The following is a 19402-nucleotide window of genomic DNA, read 5'->3' as shown; positions in this document are numbered from 1 at the left end:
TGAGTCTCTATTTCATTGACTTCTTAAAGTCTTCAAAGTAGCTAGTCATTATAGCTTCAAAATTTGCCCCCATTTGTTATATGTATTCATTCACTTGTACTATTATTGACTTGTTTGTTTTCCAGCTTACCTTTCCAAAAGAGGGGAATTCATTATGTACATAAAAGAATAAACATATCAAAATTACTCCAAATTTGCATTGGACTCTTTTGGACCTTCTTATGGATCCCAAATTTTCCATAATATATTGTAATTGCAATTTAGCTAGATCATAAGTATGATCCTTCTTAACAATTTTTTATCCCATGTCTATTGCAATGCAAGGTACACTGTTGAGTTGGCTTGATTGGAAGAATTTATGAGATATGACCCTAACAACAATTCTACAAGAGGATCTTTGATGGTGTCAATTGTCATCCCTCGCTTGTTCCACTTTTCCCCAATGTTCTTCTCTGTACCTTCTTTGGAATCACTCCTCAAGGTTTTTGGTCATTCTAGGGTTGGGTACCTAGTTACTCTATGCATAATTCTTTTAGATAGTTTAATGGGTCCATTTTCCAACCATAGGCATCCATCATGGATTGTACTCAGCACAATTCTTACCCATTTAGTCTTGAATATAGTAGGGAAATCTAGTGCATAGGTTAAGCCCTTCCTCTCAACAATTTGAAACTCTTCCTTCAAAATCTCATTCTCACATAGTTTATTTTATGCTTCCCTAATCTCCATATCACCAATTACACCAATTTTGTAGTTACAACATCTTCTAACATCTTGAACCATCACAACTTTAGGTGGAATCATGGATAAAGCTCCGATAGGGTCATTCTTATAAGAAACTTTGAGAATTGGTCTAATATTAGGTTGTTTCACTTCATTACTAACCAATTGAACTTCAAACAACTCCTTATCCTAGGGTTTCTTAGAGCTAGATGCCAATTCTTCAAACTAGGGTTTCAAGACGTAAAAATTGCTTAACTGCATAGCTTGGCAATAGTGTAAATACCTTAGATCGATGAAATGATGTTGAATCTTGGGTTGAATCTGTGCAAAAGCTTCAATCTCTACTTGGAATTCATTTATGCACTCTTCTTTGCTCTTGCTCTATATTCGCAATAATGAAAAATGATCTAAAACTTAACCTTATACCCTTCATTTCATAGCATTTAATGCTTAGTGCATATATAGCTGTCCACTCGGCTCCTTATGCAATTCTATTTCATTCGGCTTCCATTTATTTTCCAATACTTTGCATACACTAGAGTTTCCCTTACTCCACTTCTATGAGAGTTTCCCTTCACTCGGCTGTAACTAATCACTCGACTTCCATTACTAACTTGGCTTCTATTGACTTTGGAAAACAACTTGGCATATACTAGGATTTTACTTAGTATCTAAAGGAAACTTTCCTTATTCGGCAACAATGTGAAAATTTTGAAGATTTAGCTTTGTATCTTTACTCATGCTGATCTATCCTTTGCATCATTGACCTATCTTGGAACTGATGTATGATAAAACATTTTAAATATCAATCCCACATACCTTCTTTAGCTTAGTTGAATGAAGTGTGACCACTTGACCTTTTGGGTGAAGTGATCCCTCCATTGGATGTGTTGCTTCCATCTTTCTTCTTCTATGCTTTATTCATCTATCCTCTAACATGCTCAACATCTACCTTACCTTTTCCTTTGTTGAACTCAAAGTTGGGTGCCTTTGACCTTGTTGGGAAATTTTTGTTGATGTGTCTAGTCTTCAAACAACTAAAGCATGTATTTTGGCTCAACCATCTCTTGTAGCTTCCACTAAAATGTGTTCTTATGCAATTTTTAGGGATGTGTCCATACTCTTGACAGTAGTGATAACTGTGCCTAGTGTTGTAGTCCCAATTGTAGTGATGTCCATGACTATTTGTCTTTGCTAGTTGGTTTGGTGTCCACATAGGCTTAGATCTACATTCAAAAGCTTTGTGTCCATACTTCTTACAATTGTAGTAGTGATCTTCAAATCTTGGTGTCTTGATGGTTCTAGTCCTACAGTTATGTGCCTAATGACCTTGCTTATTGCACTTGTGATAGTGACCCATGTTTTTAGGTTTGTCATGCTGGTTAGAATTCTTGCTCCTCCAAAAATTAGAGGTATGTCCCTTTTTACCACAAAAATGACAAGTAGGTTTTGTGTTCTTACCTTTATCACTTCTTTCTTCTGCAGTATTAGATGAATCTCCTTTTTCAGTGTTGGTGTATCCTAGTCCTGAAGATTCATTGTTGGATCTTGGTGATTTTAGTAGCTATTCAAAGTACTTGATGGCTTCATTCGGTTTGTTGAAGCTCTCTAAAATTTTCTTCTCTCTTCTCAAGTCATTTTGTAGTTGTTCATTTTGCATCTTCAGTGTTGAGATCTCAATGTCCTTGACATTAAGCTCATGATGGTCATTCATCATTTGGCTTAGCATGTCTAGATGCATGTTGGAAACTCTTGAAAGCTCAATTAACTTCTCCTCTAGTTTTTTGGCAAGGTTTCTCTTGTCATCTTCTATCATAGCTTTATCTTCAATAACTCTCTTCTCTAGTTCAGTCACTTCACAAAGCATCATGGCTTGTGATTCTTGCTCAATCTTGAGAGTTCTAATTTCTTTTGCTTGAGCTCTATTCTTCTCTATTAGGTCTGTAATTGCTGCATCAAACTCCTTGGAATCTCCATTGGAAAACACTTTTGTGGTGTCAATCTCCTTGTACTATGTATCATTCTCAGATATGGCAATTTCTTTTCTTCTCTTTAGGGATTTCCTCAATTCTTCCCTAGCTTCTTCCAGATAACTTATAATCTAAAATGTCACATATAAAATATATTTTGATTGATGGAATGAGTTTCGTTGGTCAAAACATGTTGAAAAATATAAATTCATGACTGTAACAAGCATTCCCACAATTTGCACATATAAGCTTTGGAGGTAAAGATTCCATTTTTACATAATGAATAGCTAACTCATGTGTGAAATGTACTTCATTTGAATCAAATACATGAATTAATACATAGTTTTAAAAATAATTATTTTCCTCAATTGTATTTCAGGTGCATTTATAATATTGGTGGGAGATTTGGGCCAACTACCTCCTGTTAATGATAGAGTAGCATATGACAGTAATAAATGGGCAAAGTTTCTATGGAAAGAATTCAAGACTATTGTCACATTAGATAAGATATTCAGACAAGATGGGGAAGATATTGAGCAACAAAGATTCTAACAACTTTTGACAAATCTAAGAGATGCAAACCCACAAATTGATGATTAGAGGTTGTTGATGTCAAGAACCCCTATCAACATAGATGTTGCAACAAATTTTGAATTTGATAATGCTCTCCATTTGTTCTCAACAAATGAAAATGTTCACGCTCATAATAAAAAAATGCTACATTCATTGAAGCATCTTGTTGCAGGTTGTGTTGCATCAAAAGGAGGTACTATCAATACAATAGATGAATGTTCAAATGATGAGCTTGATCTGGAGTTGTTAATCTATAAGGATTCAAGGGTCATGCTAACTTCAAATCTATGGATAGAGGTAGGTCTTGTAAATGGGCTCTTTGATACATTTGAAAATTTGTCTACAAGCAAGGCAATGCTCCACCTAAGCCTCCAACATATGTGATGGTTGAGTTTGATGGTTACTCAGGACTACCATTCAAAGATCATAATACAAAGATAATTCCAATACCAGCAATACAGAAGGGTAGAACACTTCAATTTCCATTGAGGTTGGCATGGGCATTAACTATTCACAAATCTTAGGGATTGACTCTGCCCAAAGCAATAATTAATACAGGACCAAGAGAAAAAACAAGATTAACATTTGTGCCAGTTTCATGTGTAAAATCTCTCCAATGTTTGAGAATTATGCCTCCTTTCACATATGATTGTTATGAGAAAATGAAAAAGGGTAGACAAATTTCCAAGCGCAAGGATGAAGAAAATAGACTTAAGCACCTTGAACATAGTTGATGTGATATGTTATTCTTAAATGTTGTGTTTGTAAAAGTCTTTTTGGACACATTAGTATTTTGTTTGTAACACTTCCTACTATATTCCATGTTCTAAAAATGTCTCTATTATAAAATGATAACTGAAAAAAAAAACTTTCTTGATTTTAATTTATTCTATTTTGAGAAACCCAATTTTTTTTTATCATATTTTATTTTTATAGATCTTAATTAATTATAGTGGTGTATTAAGTAATAATTATATCTTAACTAATTGTAGTGATGTTTTAAGTAAAAATTGTATTGATTTGTTGAGTAATATCAGTTTATGTTTACAAATTATATTTACTTTTTCTTCAATGTCTCTTAATTGTTTGATGACAATATTATGGATAACTTTTCCTTTGTTAAACTATTAAATAAAGGATTCATTATATAATTTCAAAGAAAAAAATCAATGAATATAATTTTCTTATTCTAATTATCCTCCAATATTAATTTGATTTTGTTTCATACTTTTGAAATTAGTGAACTTAACTTTTTCTGATATGGTACAATAAATAATATTATTGCTAAAAATAAAATATATTTCTATTGACTTTATTTGGTCTACATTTAAGTATAAGTGCTAAATTTAATTTGTGTGTTCTATATTTGATTATATTTTATAATGGTTTTAAATATATTTATATTGATATTTGTTTAAAATTTTGCAGCATATCATTTGAGCTATGGATTCTTCTATTGGAGAGTCAAATATCATTGTTCCCAGTCTTGTTGCTTCTGTGACATCAAATAATTTCTTTGAGACTAATTTAGATAAATGTAAATGAATAATCTGAGAATTGTGCTCACATATAATCAAAGTTTTGGAGAACGTTGCATTGTCAATTGATATTGTTGATGAACTAAAAATAATGGAAATGGTGGATGTTGCCAAAGTTATGTGTGATACATCTGCAAAAATAGATGCATTTCTAGAAATGATGAAATAAGTCTACCGCGATCATTACTCTAATAAAGGCTACAATACCATCCTTATCACTGAGGAATATGTGATGCAGCTACATCATTATGGAGAAATGTTCATTTTTTAGTTTCTTCTCATATTTCTTATACTTCTACTTGGGCTTATATTTCCTATTTCATCTATGTAAGTTTTATGAACAACAACATGAATAAGTTATTTTCATTATTCAAGTCATGGATACATATTTTTTATTTCATCTATGTGAGTTTTATAAACAACAAAATAAATAAATAAATTCCACTTTTGAAATGATGTTTAAAGGTATACTTACGATATTTGGTGTTACATTTTCTATGCATAATCATCAATACTCATAATAATATTTATAAAATTGATATTGACATTGATATGTATATTACGTATAAAATTTATGCTCTCATTGATATGTTAGATGCTATATTATCTATGCACAATCATCAAAACTAATAATGAAATTTATAAAATTGAGCTATTTGTATTCATAGTCATCAAATTTAATATCAATAAATATAAAATTGAAACTAATCATTTAAAATTTTGACTTTTTTATTAAATCGTTCAAAATTAATTATTCAAATGCATTATGCCAAATTTTATTTTAATATTTATTAATAATTAAAATTATTTATACTAATAATTAATTAAACTTAATAAATAAAAATAATATTTTTAAAAATAATAAAACAAACAAATATAATATATTTAAACAAATAACATTATTAATTGTGCTTATTAATTGTGTGTCGCATCTGCTACTAGCTTTTATATATATAAAGTTGAGAATTATTCTTTTCAAGGCACCTATTTTTGATAATCTAACTTAGTACAATAGGCACCTCGAGAAGGATAACTCTCAGTTTTTTTTATATATATAACAAGGATGCAAAGTGTCTACCTCCTGTCATCATGTATTTTAAATTGAAGCTTATAGTGTTGAAGTGAAATAACTTGTTCATTTTACTAATTATTATTATTTGATTTGCTTGTATTTGTTTTGTTTGACTAAGTAAATGGACCAATAAGAAGGTAGAATTAAATTTCCTATAACAAAATACAATAGTTAATTTTTAATTTTTTTTTACCTAATCTAAAAATATGAATTCTCTGATTTTTTATTTGTTAGAGCAATGAGAAGAATCAAATTTCTTAAAATCAATTTTGAAGATCTTAATTCTAGATTAACCTTGTACAACATGATACTTGAATAAAAATTATAAATCAATAGAGTAATTAAAAATATATTTTAAGATAATGATTCATTAATATTCTTGTCATTATTTGAGGAGTGCTAGTTATCATAAAAATATTGAAGAAAATATAAATATGATAGATCTTGTTTCCATAATTTACATACACAATCTTTGATGTAATATTTGAAAATAAAACTCACTATTATTTTTTATTTTAAATTACATAATTTACATTGAACAAATCATGAAAGCATTATCTAAAGTTAACAAAGAAGCATTTCCATTATATTCATTCATATGCATGAGAACACTAGAATTTATGTACATATATCACATATGATGGTAACAAATAGTTGTTTAATTTTTTAATTTACTTCATACCATAATACTAATTGTGTAGGTTTGATGCTATAGAGGGTTACAAAGAAGTGAACCTTGAGTAAAAATTTAAAATTATGTCTAAAACATAGTTATAGTCATGTTTGGTATAATATTCAACCTAAGCTATTAGTAGAATATTATCTCTAAGCATATCTGCACTATAGCAATCTGGTTTATGACATTTCAATGCACTTTGTAGCAAAGCTTCTTCTAATAAATTAGTCTGTAATTTTTTTATTCTTCTTTGGATTGTAATATTAACAAAAGAATCAAGTTACATGTTTGTTACTAATATATGAAGCATTTGTGCAATAAATTCTATTTTTAATGCTTTCTTTAAAGTATTTGTTAGCTTACTTTTTCACTTGTTTGAGTGGTTTGAAGCAAATTGACATGCATAATTGCATTGGCTTGGGTCAGTGTGAAAGAACCTTCAATGCAAAGCTCTCTTAGCATGAATACAACTTTGGATTTCTGCTGCATATATTCATCATGCTTGATGCTCCGAAGTCATGGGATTAATTGTTCAACCATTGTGTTGTCAATGAAGCATTGGATTGTTGTTTATTTTCACTAAAAAGTAATGTCTTCAGGTGTAACTTGTGCACATAGTTGACATCCTGCTTGCATCTCATATAGTGTGCAGTTTCTTCTTCAAGGATTCCATATCCTTCAATTTTGGTGTTGGTAATGTGGGCAAAATGCTCCAAATGGATTGGAGAATGGATTTGCAATCTTTAATTTTCCGTTTATTGTGTCAAAGTACAGTCTTTAAGTGTCAGTTACATTTAATAACAACAATTGTTTACATTTTAACAATGGTTTTCTATTACCTCTCTAGTTTTCTACATTATGTCATGTAACATTTGCAATGTCATTTTTTCATTTAATTTGCAAATAATTGTGGATAGGCCTGTACAAAGTGTTTATTTTCTATCAGTCTTTGTTACAATGTTTCTAAAACGCAATGTCAATGTTTCATTTTGGGCTAGATGTTCTTTTGCTGAGATGTAGTGCCAAATAAAATTTGGATGGATTTCAAGCTGCATAAAATATATAGACACACTTTAAAATATTGAATGAAATATTTGCATAATAAATGCTCCACTAATTTGAAAAAATATAATTGGAGAAGTAATTCCTATTAATTGTTACCTGTGCTCTATCTTCCTCAGAATGACCATCCTTTATTTCTAGAATGTTGAGGTTGTCTTAGTTTTGTGTTACAATGACCAATGCAACTATTGTTCCAATAGGGTAATTTCTTGTGCTATTCAACAATTTCCTTATTGTAGTGTTGGGGATGAAATTGTAGTCATTGCATATGCACTTGATTATTTTGATAGTGTTTGTTTCATTTAGTACAAGAATGCAATCACAATCACCTCTATCATAGTTTGATTTTGATTGAATTTTAAATCCACTTATAAAAACACCCATGCCTAGGATTATTTTGTCCTCATATTACTGAACTAAGTTTGCATTGACACTCATTATTTCTATCATCTCTACTTTAAGATCTGTTAGATCTTCCCATAGCACTTTTCGTGTTTTGTTGACTTTGTCAAGGTTGACTATGTAGACAACTAAGGTATCTCCTTCAAATGTGTTGCCTCCTTTTCTTGCATTCAAATCTTCTATAGAAATACAACCAACAATTTTCACTTTTGTCCTACATTGGCATGTATGTTAGTGCATTTTCCATGTGAATATGAACCTGAAAAATTCCTGAAAGGAAGTAGAGGTTACCTTTTTGTAGATAGTTCTTGCCTCATTTTGTAGCCTTGATTCCTATGCATAAATTGTGGGTAGGAGAAATCGGCTTAGTGCATCAAATTCTTTGTTAGCATGCAAATATTTTGTAATTTGTATAATGTGGTTATTGAATTTTAAAGTTTAATGTTAATACAATAATCAGTAAAATATTTTATCTTAAATTGTTTACCATGGAATATTCTGATTTTTTTTTATTTTAAACATTGTAATATTGCATATTTTGTTTGTTGTAGTACATTTTTTTTTGGCAGCAAGAAATGGGAAAAGGAATTGTTATGTCATATGGTAATGTGAACATGATTATATGGAGTAGGTAGTTGTTGGTGCTAAATGTATTTGAAGAAATGTAAGGTATTGTTGGATGGATTTTCAATAATTTCAGTAATGTTGGTGGAAATTTTCCTTTGTTGGATGGATTTTTAGTATTGTTGACAAGTGATCAGTCCAATATGCTTCTGATTTATAAATATTGCATATATTTGTAGTTGTGTTGGACCAAATGTGGTCAATAAGTGGAGTGTTAATGTTGTCTATATGTTGTAAGAGAAATTTCAATCGATAGTATTGCATGTAATTGTTAAGAGTTTTAGCTTGGTTGCTTTTGTTTACATATTTATATTGAAATCTCCTAATGTGTTTAATATGTTATTTTCATCTATGTTGTTCAGTATGTAATTTAGAGCTGTCTATATCTCATGTAGATCAAAGTTTGGCCTCTCATATAAATTGGTAATATTAATTTTATTGTTGAAGCTTGTTATTGTGATTTTCAATATTTCTACATTTTTTGTAACATGTTCTTCGATCTTGGTTGCTAATAATTCTTTTCTTGTTAAAGTCAGTAAACCATGGATACTATGAATAGAAAAGTAGTTGTATGTGTCACTAAAAGGTTTAAAGTCATCAATTTTGCCATTGACTTCCTCCAGGCATAAGATGTCAAAAGAGATGATGTCATAGTCATTCCAGAGGTCAAATAAATGTGAATGGTATCCACAAGTGTTTTGTGAGAAAATAGTTAAATGTTGTAATGATTCCAAGAATATGTGATGATGTTGAAGTTTCTATTGTGCAATTGTACTTAGCCAATCCATTTCTCTAATTATTTTGTACTTCACTTTGAAATTTTTTGTTGTAAGAGGCTTCAACAAGTATAACTGATCAATTGTTCTTGTTCATGAAAGTATTGTATATGTGAGGCCATAATTTTTAACTCCTGTTGGATCAAAAGCAAGTGCCCCCATTGTTAGTCCTTGAGATCGATGGATAGTATGAGCACATGCAAGTTGAATTGGAAATTGTTTCTGTATGGTTATTTTTTTATTTGTAATAATTTTAAGGATTGGTCTTGCAATGCTTAGAATTGCTACCCAATCTTGTTTAATTTCATCATTGTAGTCTGTATATACTTTTTTTTTTGTTGGTGGCCTATGTTTGTATCATTGAATTTGATCCATACAATGTCGTGCTCATTATTTCTAGTGTATAATTTAAAATTTTTATTAGAGCCATTCACAATACCATCTTGGGTGTTGTAGTTTCCTGAATAGATTTCTATGAGGACTCCTTCCTTCACATTTATTTCAGTAGGAAGGGATGTTATATGAACATAAAGTCATAACGCATTGTAGTGTTCCTCAAAATCATTAATAACTCTTAGTATAATTGTAGTTTTGGGCATACTTGATAACATCTTCTTGTTATGTTTATCTACATTTGATCTCCTAAAGTATAGGAAATGAAGGGTAGGTTCAATTGGTATGGGTTTTATGGAGTGGTCATTAAGGTGTTCTATGTCCTCTATTGTTTGTTTACCTATATAGATTCTATTTAGAATGTCAACAAATGTGAGGTCTTTTTGATGCATTGTATTTTTCAAAAATTGTAGGGCATCAATTCTTTCCCTATTGGTTTTCTTTCGAAGACATTTGAATCTAGAACTAGTAATGCTTGGTATAGGTCACCACCAAGGATTGTGTCCAATCCTCCAAAATAAGTAGTAGGTTTTTGCATGATGTCACGCAAACATAAGTTGATGTATCTCAAGAAAGAGGATCCCACTAAGAATATCTCATCTATGAGTGGGTTTGAAGGTAGTAGTAATGCTTACACATCTTCTCAAGTGTATCACTATTTAAAGGGATAAATTTAGAATTATTGAATGGTATGTGTAATGCAGAATGTATGGTGACACCACCAATGTTAGAGGAAGCTTTACTTTTATATGTAGCTATCAATCCCTTTGGTTTGTTAGGGTCATCATTGATGTCATTATTGTATAGGCGTAGGAGTGCATGGTAAATAGCTTTAGCTGTAATTGTTTTCCTAGTGCCAACACCGCCTGTCAAGAAAAGGTGTATTGGTTTGGCTCTATCATTTTGTTTCCTCATTATGATTTTTTCAACCATTATTTGTTGTTTAGTATTAAGTGTTCAACGTAAGTGGAAGTAGTCAATGTTATTTATTATCTGAGGGTGTTTGGCTATCTCAAATCCAACATTTTATGATGTACACATGTTTTTATATGAGTTTGTTGGAATATCTCTTGATATGTCATAATCTTCATGTATTATGTCATTTTTTTCTTCTTCCTTTGAGTTTTGTCTACTAGACTCTTTGAAATCTAGTTCATTTTCCTCTTCTTCAATGTTTCCCCATTTGCTATTGATATTGTAGCGAAACTTTGCATAGTTTCTTATAACCATTTTTTCATGGTATGCATATGCTAATTGCCAACAGCTGAAATTTTCAAAGATTGTTTGAATACTTATTATAAATGAAACATATAGTATGACTTGTTCTCTATAGTAGTTTTTTGGATCAGTATGGATGTTGTAATTCATAAAACACATTATAGTAAGTTTTATTTTTTATCTACTAAAATGTTTAGTTCTATTATATTTTGAAAAAAATTCAACAAAGCATATGTGGTTTAGAGTTTTTGAATGGTTAACATAGTAATGTAGTGTAGATTTTGCCATTATATTCTCAGATTCATCTAGCTCTTCTCTCAACTCTTTTAAAAATTTAAGCACAAAAATGTGGTCATCATCAGGTCTTGTGTCAATGAATATATACCTTCGAGAAATTTGATTCAATGGCATTAAGAGGATTAAATGTGTAGCTTGTTGTGCTAAGATCTGTTGCAAGTTAAGTAAAGCATTTCCTAGTTTTCTTATCATGTCAAGTGCATCTATATTATTTCTTTGGTGGTATTTTCAAATCTATTTGAATGCATTTTCCATTGATTTGTTTACTTTTTCCATATATGAGCTGCACTACATAGTCATGACATGTGCATCTATATTTTCTCTCCACAGTAATGACATTTTTTTGAGAAACTATTATTCCATATTTGACAAGGTTTGCATTTGAGAAATAGAGTAGGCCTATCTAATGTTGACCTAATTGAGTTGACATAATCATACTCTATTAATTGTAGCTCATTCAAAAACATATCATGTGTGCATGAACTATCATAGTTTGTTTTTTGTAGTGTTGAGAATATGTTTGTTGCATTTGTTGATATTGTATCAGACCTTTCTGCTAGAGGTTCAAGTATTAGTGTTTGTGGAAAGGAAGAGATAGAGAAGTTGTATCAACATGTTCTTCTTGCTAATCTTCTGAATTGTTTTGTATGATGATGTATCTGTAGTTTTGCTAAAGATTGTTCTAAATGCTCTATACTATAGCTTATGTACTTATAAAAAAAATTAACTAGGTCCATATTGCTTTCCCTCCCATAGATTGGGGCATTATCTACCCAAATCAAAAGATGGTCATGTTTGTTATCTCTATTCTAAAATTTTGTTATAGAGAAGAAATTAGAAACCCTTCCAAAAAAGGAGACATCACTCATTATTAATTTCTAGATAGCTTTTATTTGATGTTGATAATAACGTTCACATGTAACTGGGTTTTTGTGAATGAAGATTTATATGTCGGTATTACTTTCACAAGTTCTTTCATTGTTTTATTCTTTTGATTCATCTATTTTATGCAAAGAGTGTAGAGTTTTTGTTAATGGTTCTCAATTTTGTTTTGCAGTTGTAAAAGTAAGGAAAAAAGTTGGTGGTCCCAATTGATGTATCATAGCAAATGAATTTTTTCAAAAGTTCTTGGAATTAGTCTGGAGATATTTGTATCCTTTTGAAATCAACATATCCAATGTCTAATTTCAATATCTTTTCTAAATTTCACTTGTTTTTAACATCTCTTGCGATGAGTTTCCTTCCTTTAAGTTGACTTTTTATGATTCTAACCCATAACGTTGACAATACTTGATGTACTAGTATCTTGATTGCTTTGAAGAAAAGATTTTTTGTATGGATTACAAAATTATGGTGATAGTTTAGGACTTCCCATTGTGCCACTTTTTGATAACTTAAGTTTTCTAAGATATGACTATTGCATGGTTCTCCAAAAAATAGTGTAGGAAAATTCATTTCCTCTACATGTTTATCTTTGAATATTCCTATTGGATAAGATTCTTTATTAGGTGCTATATCAATAATTTTTTTATCCATGTTTTGTATGTTTCTTGAATCTATAAATCCATGTATCAGTGTCTCTAATGGTTTAGGATTGTCGCTATTAGTTTCTAAATCATAATCAAATGAGATAGATTCACTTAATGTTTTATCTTGTTTCTCTTCCTCCAGTAATTACAACCATGCATCATTGATTTGAACATTTTCTGATCTATAGAATGTTGTGTTTTCCAATTCATGAAGAGGTTGCATAATAATATTAGGTCTTACGATTCCTTTTTGAAAAGCACTTTTATATTCAAGTCGTCACTTAAGAGAGACTGCAATAGTTGATGTGTTATTAAATGATAGGGGCAAAGTGTTTTGCACAATGTTCAAATTGATAAGCACATTTTTGATAGATCCTATTAGACCCATTTGTGATCTTTTGTGTCCTAGTTCCCATATTTGAGAAAAAGCAATTCTCAGGGACACTAGTCTTTCCTCTAGTTGACTCAAACATTTTACATGTCATAAAAGATTATTTGTTTAAATGTTTTATGGTGATGCAAACTTTGGAAACATTGACTATTTGAGAGATTAATCACATATTTTGCATGTGTTTACATTTTCATCCGGGTAATTACATTGGGTCATCATTTTATATATATCTTTTTTCTTTGGTCTTACATGTTTGACATTTCTTTTGAAATGCAAACTCTAACAAATTGGGCAAGTATATTTTAGAGTGTCTTGTATTTCGAGTTAATATATTTCTATCATTGTCTTCTTTGATCTTCTTTGCTTTCTTTTTAAGCTATTAATTATTGGTGATATAGGTACAATATTAATATTGGATTGTTGTTCATGACTATTCAAACTAGCTTTATTGCATACTAGACTACATTCATTGCTTATCATTTTAGATCTAATGAATTTTTTTGTGTTCCTGTGAGATTGTGGAATGATTTCCTTAGTAGCATGTATATTCTCTTGCTCTTTATTATTTTTATGACCTCCTTACATTTCTCATTCTCTAATATTATGATTTTTCAAGGTGTCCATATTTTTACCAAGCATTTCTCTGAAGTTATGAAAATTGATTTTATGGTTTATGCGTTGGACCGCTTGCAATTGTAATAGAGGTTTAAAATGGCCACTTCGAGAAATTGTGTAATGAAATAGTATTGTTAGTAAATAGTTTTGTCCTTCCAAAATTAAATACAAAAAAATGACTCAAGATGCCCAAATAGAAGAACAATTGCCACTAACAATTGTAAATACTATCACGAGATTGATAGCTTTCCTCTAAATTGAGAGGTACAACTCCCTCTTAGAAAGATATTCAATGAATGTGATATCTAGTTTTGTCTTTAACCTGAAGACACGAAGGGTTTTGTAGACATTTATCCATCAATATGGAATAAATGCGATTAATAGATTGCTAAACTTAGAAATGAATGAAAAACTAGTAAATAGTCACATGACTATCTACCATGTTTCCATATGATAAAGAAAATTGAAAGAGAGAAAGTTGTAAACATCTTTATGCAAAAGCGTGAATACATAACCATAAGATTACATATATCACATCTGACATAATAATAAAGAACTGCATCTAAAATAGAAATAAAAGGACTTCCTCTTTATTTCAGAGACATGAGAAAACAATAATAGTACTGTTCCATCCCCTTATTACAATCAATTTGCATAAAATGAAACTGCTTAACCCCCTCCCAGTTCCAACCAAAACTATCTTCTTGCTATATAGCAGCTGCAGAACTTCTATCCTAGAAAAGAAGATCCCTTTCCATTTCCTTTTGACATCTATTTATCATCTCTTTTTTGGTAACCTTTCGATTATGTTTGTAACTGATTCTTTGCAATATCACGATTTGCATTCTTTATTATTTCATTTCCTTTTCAACAATTATATTCGAGGGGCTTCCATACTTTTCCAATTCACAATTAAAAACCTTTAATAAATGATGCTCCATTGGATGTCAATGCCACATGTCAGTTGAAGGGTTCAGCTGGTAAAGACATGAGTCACTGTTGCCTTTGGATGTATCGACCATTCCTCGGCCCACTTATATAAAACTTGAATGACCTCCTTATATGCTTCCGAAGGATGAACAACTTTTGAAAGATTCTGTAGTATCAAGGCGCTTGAGCACATCTTGGCAGTGAAAGCAATTTTAACAGAAGTCAGTAGACCATTTTTCAAAATATCAAAACTGCTAGTTTGATCTCTCCAATAAACTTGGTCTAGTGACAAAAACATTCCTTCAGCAACCTCGTCCAGATTTGACTCATCCACAAATGGCACAAAATTGGAAGAATTCACTTTGAAATGGCGGCAACTTCCTCCATTGTTCCTGTTAGAAATCATTGATTTTGAATATATCTTGGCAGTCTCAATTATTGCTCTCACTATATATTGGAGCGCTTGAATATAAGAAACCCGATAGGACAATTCTTAGCACTGGATTCTTGCCTAGTGAGGGTTGCTTCATTTTCTTTCTAATATCAAGTTGTTGAGGTTTGAGTTGATTATGTTGAGATCTTTTGTCAAACGAGCTATAGTCGACCTCAAGTGATATGACTGCACTTTGTATGGATGTGGAGATATGTTCTTAAAGATCCGTTCCACAATCTGCAAAACAAAACCTCCAAAAAATACTCTTTTCAACTTCAACCCAATCTTTTCTACTTTCCTATCTATGAGTGTCATTGGAAATTGGGAATGCGACAATAACTAATATGCTTTTCCATTTCATTCCATGCGGCACTCAGAGATTTGATTCTTGGTATACCCGTAAGCAAACTCTGCACTTAGAAACAGCTACTGCCGAGGATTGTGAGGCATCTTGTATTGCCATGGATTATACTTGACTTTTCCCTTTTAGCCAGTTCCCATGTCTATTGATAATCCTTGCATCATGAACAATCAACTGTTTGAACACTAAAATGGTACTCCTTTCACCAGTCAAACTCTATGGGACTGTCTTATCTTTGGCATCGCGGTCCATTGATAACAGTGATAATTTCATCATTGATGCTGCTGATAAGAAGAGAAATTGGCCTCTACATGGATCTTTGGCATCCCTCAAAACTCGATGCTTATTTCTTCTATGCAACTTGCATCTTATGTATTAGCCCTTTGGATGTTTGGGGCATTTACTTTATTATCGACTTTTTGTCAATCGGTTAACTTGCATTCTTGATTATTTGATGATGGCGCCTCCTCAACATGCTAGGTGTCTTCAACTTTCTATCAATCTCCATGCTCAATCTCACCTCTATGATATATTTGATGATTCTCGGCTCAGGCATCTCATCAAGAGATTCACAGATTATATTTGGCCTCTTCTACTATTCTTATTTTACCTGCACAAATAGATCTTTAAATGCTAAGAAAGGCATGACCACGGGCTCCTCATTTGCATATAATGGGACTCGGGTCTTCCTGTTCAGAAACTTAGGTAGTTTAATGCCTTCTCCAAATGCTAGGTTCCAATTCATGTTTCCTCTAAAACTTATGAGGTCTCAATCACATTGCAACTTCATCCTCCTGGTGACCAAACCTCTAAATTAAGGTCATGAGTGTTCAGTTCGAGCATTGTGTATTATCTCCAACTTGAATTGGAATGAATCCTTCATGGGCTTACACCTCATAATGCCTTTTGGATATTTGTGAAGCATATCGAGCCCTGTGGAAATTACATTAAGATCATAATCTTTTAATGCTTCAAGTATGTAATATAATCTTACATCATAACCCATCAAGAAGATATATTATCAAATTTAAACATGGAATCTTAGCCCTATCAATCACCAATTTGAACACAATCTGGTTCTTTTGATAATTTTACTCTTCAACTAGTCCGAGTGTCTAGTCTTGAACTAGATTTGAGTAGTGATGAACTTTGAATCACTAGGTTTCTGAATTTGAGCTTGAAGTTCTGCACTTGGTGACTCAACTTTGACATATCTTTATGACACTATTTTCTTCATAGATCATAGTTCATGAACCATCACCAACAATTAGAAACCAACCAAAATTTTCTTTGCAGAATTAGCTTAAGAGTTTAGAATGTGGGTGCCAAAAAGCAGGGTAACAATTAACTCTGATTGGGGATGTGGGTTGTAAGGGACACAAAGAATCCAGTAATCTATGGTAGAGACCAATGCCTAGCCATTGGGCAATAGAGTCATGGGAACAAAGAAAGGGGGTTTCTTGTAGAGAGAGAGAAAAGGGGACAACACCAAAACAACCAAACCAACCAACAACACAACAACTGAACAACTACACTAAACACCACCAAAAACTCAGAGAGAAAAAAGATTTACAAATGTACATAGGTGAGAAGAACTCACCACTAGACTAGAGATGAGGAAAAACTTACACAAATCCATTCACTAGCTATGAGAAGAAAGAACCCTTCCTGAACAACAAGTTGTGCTGGTATGTTGCAACCCAACACTTCTATTTGGAAAACTCATCTTCTTGGTGTTTTAGGCTGATCATGCACAGTAACCTTATCCACCAATCATCATATCTAAAGAGCCACATCTCATCATAAAATTTTGAGTTTTCCTGGACATTCTGCAAAGAAATTTTAACTCCTTTTCCAACAATCGACTGGAACAAAACTTGCTTAAAAATTTTCAAAGAATGGATTATGTCATTTTCAGTGTACATATCCTTGGGATCAGCATACAAAAGAGGCTTTTCAAAATTCAAAATACCTCCAAGACAAAAGCGAACCTTTTCAAACATAGGACCAATTTTAGTTTGGATAATTTTTTCACCCTTAGCTGACAACAAGTTTGAAAAATCTTTACTTAAACCAGAAGAATTGAAAAGGTTTATATCTAGAGTATTTATGAGAGCAATACCTTCCTTGTTTACTGAAAAAAAGTAGGACAATGTTTCTTCACTGTGAGGCAATGTGTTTTTTGAAAGCTTCAATGGTATTTGTGGCTCTCCTTGCAGTATATTTGCTTCAACATTCTCTATTTCAAGAGGAGATAAATAATCCTTCACACCTAGAGGTGATTCTTGTATTAGGAAAAGAGGGTTTTCTCTAACAATAATATCTTCTTGGAACTCCATTGGAAGGTACAATGGGTTAAGCTCATTCCAAGTCCACTTATCATCTAGCTCTTCAAACTTGGTTTTTGTCTCACTTGCTGATCCATCAATTTCTTAGAGAGTGTCTCCTTTACCTAAGCATTGGGAGGTTCTTCTATTTGATAACCTTTGCTATCATGAGTAAGCGTGATTGTCTCTAATTCATGAACACTACCCAGTTGGGGTCAAACCTTAGGCTCCAAATCAACATTTGAACACCTCATAGGAATGTAGGAGTCCTCTTATGTGTCAAGTTGTGACTATTCTTCAAGAGAAAAAGGGAAATGAAATAAAAAGGCTTCATATTCTACCTCTCCATCACCTTGAAAGATGACTTTCATTCTTTCCTCATGAATCTTTCCATTGTCATATTGATCTAACATGCTTTCTTGATTAATGCTGATTGCTAAAACTACATTTGAAAATTCAATAGAAGAATATTCAAAGATTGGGTGAGAGGTATTAATTGGTAAGCTTGTATTTAATTCATTTTCATCCAGCTCTTCCTCTATAGGAGGCGTACTTAGATGTTTCATAGAATCATCTGATTGGGAAGTATGCTCACTATTATTCTCATTGTGTGAACAACAACATCCTATTATATTAGAAGAACTATTTTCTTTAGGTGTGACTCCTTGAGAATCTTCATCATCATATTCAACGTGCAGGTGATATGATCCCATTGTATGGTGAGGATTGTTTTCAGATAACATAGGTATTACCAAATCCTCTGCATGAAAGACTGATGTAGTTCAAAAATTAGAAATAGAGGGTGTTGGTTTTGCTTTTTTGAAGACAAGCCTTCTCATCTTGGGTTTTGCCTCCAGATGATATTGTTGTTCATAGAGGCAAACTCTTTTTTGTGAAGGTTTATCACTTATATGCTCACCTTTTAATTTAAAACTTGGACCTAAGACTTTTATAATATTGTCTTGTTGAAACCAACCAGATAAAAATAAATCATCTTCAATTTTAATAGCCTCTTTCTTGGCAATTTCAAAGTCACATACCTTACTTCTTTTGAGATGAAATCGGATTTCTAGATGTAATGCTGCAATAAAGATTGACAACATGTTATCTTGACTAGGATGGTCAACTTGTGAAATTGTTATCAAGGTTCATGTGAATTGATTGACAAAGCTTCTTATCTCTAGGTATGTGCAGGATCATGGTGTACTAAACTATGGCCTTAAGTGGCAGTGAAAAATCAGCAAATCAGGTTTATGTCAGCTTGACACATAATTTTGAAGTGGTTATGGACTTTATATCAAAAAGTTGTAAGAAAATAATTTGTAAAAAATTGAATGTAGTTTCTAAACTACTAGGCCTTATCAGGAGAAAAAAATAATTGATTGGTCAAAAGTTTGAATTTTAATGTAGTACTAAGAAAATTTCAGGGCGAAAATAAAAAGTAGGTGTATGTCTGACCACCTTAATCAAAATCAAATCATAATATTTTTTT

The sequence above is a fragment of the Cupressus sempervirens genome, chromosome 2 (assembly GCF_028749045.1).
Source record: "Cupressus sempervirens isolate cs-2001-9-10 chromosome 2, ASM2874904v1, whole genome shotgun sequence".
Classification (NCBI taxonomy): domain Eukaryota; kingdom Viridiplantae; phylum Streptophyta; class Pinopsida; order Cupressales; family Cupressaceae; genus Cupressus; species Cupressus sempervirens.
The sequence above is the reverse complement of the archived record's forward strand: the minus strand, read 5'-3'. Positions refer to the sequence as shown.